We start from the raw sequence: 6212 nt of genomic DNA, 5'->3' as shown, positions 1-6212 counted from the left end.
AACTATCTAATAGCTATTCATGCGTGGAGGGCAAATAGAAATAGAAAGAGAACAAACTGTTTCTTATTTCGAATTGTCTGTTTTACTCCAAAACATGACTACACCGAATCTATAGTTAAGTCTGTGATCGTGGGAGAAATCACTTCTTCCAACAATGCCATGCATCATACAAACTGCCTTACACAACAGACTGAAACGGCAAACAGCAACGTCGTTAACGACAGCCATTGTTTTCAAAACTACATTGGAAGGAAAGAGATTTTAAAAACTACATGGGAGGGAAAGAGATTTTAAAAACTGCACTGAGGGGAAAATGATAATCTTTTTCCAACGATTCTACAACGATGACCAGCAAAATGTAGTTCAAGAACCCATTGTCTATTGACAAATCACAAGTAAGAATTTCGCAGCTAATTGTGTTGGGATGTGAAGTCCAACGGTCATGACCATTCGTCATTTAAAGACTTTTTTCTTGGAGGTTCTATATGATTATAAGTACAGTTCTTGTTTGAGAAGATTGTATTGTATTGTATTGTGTTATTGATTAATAGAAAAGCTTCCTGAGTTTCTGGTAGACGTAGCTATTTAATGATGAACCACGTTAAACTTATATTTTGTGTTTATGCTATTGACTTTTTGCTGTTTTATATTAATTATATATCTTTCTTTGCTGGTTTATAACTTACAAATTATCTTTGCATGTTTGAAATTATATATTTTTATCGTAACCATGTTCGTTATTTTTTCTGAAACTGTTTTAGTAAATACAAATCCAACAACTCTGAATTTCTTCATGCGTTTGACATTTGTGTTTCATAGTTAGTCTTTGGAATAATGTGGTAGATCTAGATCTGTGCGCAGGAGAGAGATCAATATGGAGAGGAAGGAAAGAGTGAATCTGCTACATTTTCTTTAACTGAAACAATAAATACAGAGGTCGTGAGTTCCACATCATCCTCTGAATCAAACATTGCAAATCTATTTTAATTTTTTTTCCAAAGCCAATTGAAACCATTTTTCCTACGTGGAAGTAAAGTTTAAAATGGAATAGTAAAATTAAACATTGCCGAGTAGTTGTTGAGTTGTTCCATGAAATCTTAGCAAATGAATAGAGTTCATTTTTTCAGCGAAGTGTTAAAGTACATGTAAAACTCGTAAGTTTTCACACTAACAAAATAGTTTTAAGAAGTGCCGATAAACAAATACATATAAAAAACAAAGTTTGAATCCTAAACAAATAACTGGTTCTGTATCTCCTACATTGGATAAAGAAATTTTTTGAACTACCCTCCACTCTTCAGCGATGTTGCCTTACTCGCATAAATACCATCCAGAAACTTCCTAATATCCTTGTTCTTCACATGGCATTTCTGATTTATCCAAGCAGCGGATCTTGAAACCAACTCGATATCATTTCCCTCCAAAATCAATTCATCCTTCACCTTTTCCGACCTGGTAATAGTGTCACCCTCTAAGAGATCGACATCTCTCAACTTTTTCTCTCCCAAAAAGTTCCTGATTTCGATATTGGTGCTGTTGTTTCCAATGCTGGCATTTATGGGAAAAAGAGCATACACAAACCTCATCTTGTACTTGTATCCCTTGGTGACACCAGTGATTCGATTCTGGACATGGCTCAGTGCAGTTCTAATAGCTGCCATTGTTTTCCTGGATCCAAACCAGGCATCCACCTTCAATTTCCTGCCCTTTTCAGTGAGCTGAAAATCAAGATTCAAGTGCTTAAAATTTCTGGTAAGTGTGCCCCGGCGGCCTGTACTCTGATCGTCCTGGCCTTTACTTCAACTTTTACTCCTTCTGGGATGTCCATTGTTTTTGACGTGATGATTGTCTTCAATTTTGCTTAGTTAATCTATACACGCACCCACAAAATACAAGAGACTTGGCTGCGATAAAAATTGCAGAGGGATTGACAAATTATTGCAGAGGGCAAAATATTTCAAATCTATTACCCACTGGTATATTGATTCTTTTTAAGGCTCTAATTTTTTATCCGACAATGGAGGCTATCAAACATCCAACAAGGTTCTGGTTGGAATAGCCATGGGAATTCTTGGGATTGCGTTTTTTATTCTGTCATTGGTGGACATCATCACAGATTCATCCACTGGTAAAATGTATCAAGTGTTGTCTATATGTTTTAAGCATAGAAATGGTGGCGTTCTACTGTAATTATAACAACTTCACTATTTAAATGTTGCCTGCTTTCAATCACTAAAATTAAATGTTCAATGACATTAAATATCCTTATAATCGCTTTAGTTCTTCTTGTTTTGCAGCCATTTGTCTATGCCGTGGATTTCTGATAGTTTTCTTATCAGTTGTGTAGGCCCGGTTAGCATGACCTTGCAACTTGTGTTGGCATTTGGAGGTTCACTCAGACGTCGTAGTTAATGCAGACTCTTACAGTTACTTATGTGGATGGCCTATATTTCTGTAGATGTTATGGCTATCTATGCCCTTGGGACCATGGCGTACGAGTCCACCCATACTAGGGTATTTGGGATTTAGGCTCCGCTTTTGCTTTTGCATTTGGGAGGCCAGGCCCATTAATGGGATACCTACTGGTAGTAAAGCGAAGGCTTCTAACGAATCAAATTATAAGCTCAAATTGAAGGATTTGTTCCATTTAGACTTGGTAGCTGTGGTGCTTACTGTGATGGCCCTCATAGACCAAAATATGTATTGTGCAGTGTTTGCATCCCTCTATTGAAGCAATGAAAGAAGATGTATAAGGCTCTACCTATTGTTGTGATTGCAGTGAGCAGTAAGATATTAGTTTTGTTTCCTTCGAAATGCCAGAAAATCAGCAGTTTGGTTACCATTACGACTACCACAACAAGATGAGTTTAAGAAACCTTCGTTATAAAGAATAGGGATTATAGTATTTGCATCAGTGCGAAAGTTATGGGAGAATCTCTGTCACACTGAATTACCTCATTCATAATTTGTAGCTTGTGTTTACCAAGATTTCTGCATGTTTAAGGGATGGTTCACTTTCAAACCACTTCATTACATTTGTTCTTTTGTATAGATACTCTAAAATAAAGACCACCGAGATAAGCTGTTTCTAAGATGATTCAGAGGTTGTCTTCACAGTTTAAAATTTAAATATAAACTTGAAAATTTGTATTGATTTATAGTTGGAATGAAAGCCAAAATTTGGAGGTTGGTTCTATTTGTTCAGCAATGTTTTCATCCAGTTATAATATATTACATTATTGAATGCTGTTGAATGTAATATTAATTTATTTAATCCAGTTTAATGATAATGATGTCTCTATTATTTATAAATTAGGGGTGATAATTTATTAATATTGTAATTGTAATAAATTAAAAAAAATTGTCTTACCTTTTAAATATAGATAATTATATACTTATATTTTTATTAAATATTTTAAATTTTATTATAATAACATTTAAATCTAAATAGGAAATTTATTCTTTTATTATGACTCTCATGAACCTAATTATATTTTACTATTTTGCTTAAATTTTATTAGATTGGATTAGATGAAAAATTAAAAAATAACATAAAATGATATCTATATATAACTAAATAAAATTAAAAAATTATTTTCTATGTTATTATTCAAATGGTGCAACTAGCTAAGATTTTTGAACAAAAACAATCACATTAACTAATAAGTTCATCCAACAAAATAAATAAATTACTTTTAATCCTCTTTTTTATTAAGGTTAATTATTCTTCATTTGAGGTGGAATGATTTCACTCTACCTAATTCTAAAATAAATAAATCACTTTTAATCCTCTAACTCTTTTTTTTCTTGCTTGCTTATACTAATTGAACTCATAGAAAAAATATGAAAGATTTTGGGACATGGCATTTTTGAGGAAAATAGAAAATATTTGAAATAAATTTTAAAGTTGATTTTTAATATAAATATTTAATATAATATAATTTTTTTTTATTGTTAATATAATTTAAATTATTAAATATATTTAAAAATATTTAAAATTTAAATATGCATGTTTATTAAAATTAAAATATAAATTAAATATGTATAATATATAAAATGAATGTCAAATAATATTAACATCAATAAAAAATATTATTTAATAAACATATATATCTAAATTTTTATATTTTTACTCTAATGATAAATCTGAAAAAATATTTTGTTGTAGTTGGTTTTACTGTTGTTGTGAATCAACAACATGTCTTTGATATAAGTATTTTTTTCCTTAACATTTTCCTAAATTTACATATATTTCTGGCTATACCACTAAAAATAATTATTTTGGATTTCCTAAAAAATCCGCAATTTTCGTAATTTATAATGTTAAAATTTGTTTGTGATTGGTTCAAATTAATTTTTTTAATAACTAGTTAACTGGAAAAACAAAAAACTCATTACAATAGTATTGCCTAAAGGCAAGTACTAATAAGTGTTCTTCATAGTATACAAATTTGACAATTTAAAAATAAAAATGATATTGTTTCATTTAGTTGACACTCCTTAAATTATATAATATATGTTATTTTTTTTTTATATTGCATATAAGGAGAGAAGACTATTACAAAAACATGTACAGGTCCAAACTTCACAAGTTTAATAGTTTTACTAAGAATTATAAACAAAGATGTAGAAATTTATACATATGATACTCTAATGTTTAATTCAAAAAGGAGCCACTGTGCTCATATTTGCCAACCAGAATTGCCATGTCCATGTAAATTATCCTTGAAGGATTTGTTCCAGTAGAGCATCCATCCATGTGGTCCAACCCCTAGGGCCCTCCATCCAAATGGCTTGTTTTCTATCAAGGAGTTCTGTGAGCATCTGAATCTAATCTTGGATAGGGTCTCGCGCTCTGGCCACCTCTGCTCGTAGGGTCTCTAGAGCCAGGTCCACCTCTTTCTTCCCTTTGATTGTCCTCTTCCATTTATATTTGTTTTCCAGCTCGTGAAGGAACATCCTTGCGTTTCCATCCTTTATGAACCTGAAGAACTTGTTATTTTCTACATTCATCGTTACTGATACCTGCAAGAGAATTCGATGAAGGGTGAGTCCACGAAAAGACTCAGTAAGGGCCCTACTTGAGCCTTGAAATTTATCTTCATTTCTTAATTTCCAAATGTGCCATAAAATATCAAAAGTAAGAACATACCAGAAAAAGTTAGTGTCCTTTTTTAGATCTTTAATATATCTGATTATAACATCAAGAATAGTAATTGAATAGGAAAATCAATACGAAATAATAACTAGATTTCTTTAGCAATGCTACAATCAAAAAACATATGTGTAATTGATTCAGGAACCCTGGAAATATTACAAATATCACTGCTGTTATGATCTTTTCTAATTGGTAACCTGTTTAAAATCAACAGCCATTTAAAACATTTCTCTTTAGGAGCGACAGGGCTACTCCAGAGCCTATTAAACACCTTCTACCATTGTTTAACTGAAAAGTCTGCAAGCCACAGCTTGTTAGCATGGGAAATTATTGCTTCATCATATGTTAGGGTCTTATAGATAATACTAGTTTTAATATTATGAACCGAGATGGTATTATTCCACAAAAGATCCTTACAGAATTCTATATCATTTTTGCAATTTTTGGGCAAATAAAGCTTCTCACAGGCTTTTTGTAACATACTATAGGTGTGTTTATGGGAACTCAGAAGGTTAAATCTAGCTCTAAGGGTATCCCAATCCAGCAGCCTATCATCCTTAATAATATCTTTAAAGCAGCAGATGCCTTTTGCCGCCCATGCTTTGGCATAGCACCCTTGAGTAAGAGCCAAGGGTTTGGAGGAGTGCAAGAGGTTCCACCAAATGGATCCACTTCCATGGATAAACTCATTATTGTTGACTCTATAATTGCTGATGAAGGGCTTAATACTACTCCAGGCCTTCCAGATAGACTTGAAGATATTGGACCCTTATACTGATACCTCAAAGTCTCCAGCCACAAGGTCACAGAAAGGGAGGGATTTCCAAGTTTTGGCCTTCTTTGGTACGAGCTTCAAGATATTATTCCTAACCAGCACTTTCCATGGTTCATTCCCATCAAGAGCCTGGAAAATCCATTTTGCTACAAGAGCAATTCCTTGGATTCTCAAGTCCTTAAGTCCTAGCCCTCCCAAGCTTTTGTCCTTATGTCACCACTCCCATTTAACATAATGCATTTTCTTTTTACCTTTTCCATTAGACCACAGGAAGTTCCT

At 32.7% G+C, this 6212-nt stretch overlaps 1 pseudogene; it reads right to left on the bottom strand.

The window, feature by feature from the left end:
• Positions 1-1283: 1283 nt before the first annotated feature.
• On the bottom strand, positions 1284-5013 carry LOC131045270 (large ribosomal subunit protein uL6-like; annotated as a pseudogene).
• Positions 5014-6212: the final 1199 nt, after the last annotated feature.

This window comes from Cryptomeria japonica, chromosome 9 (assembly GCF_030272615.1).
Source record: "Cryptomeria japonica chromosome 9, Sugi_1.0, whole genome shotgun sequence".
Taxonomy (NCBI): Eukaryota; Viridiplantae; Streptophyta; class Pinopsida; order Cupressales; family Cupressaceae; genus Cryptomeria; species Cryptomeria japonica.
Note: the sequence above shows the minus strand (reverse complement) of the source record. Positions and strands in the feature narration are given on the sequence as shown.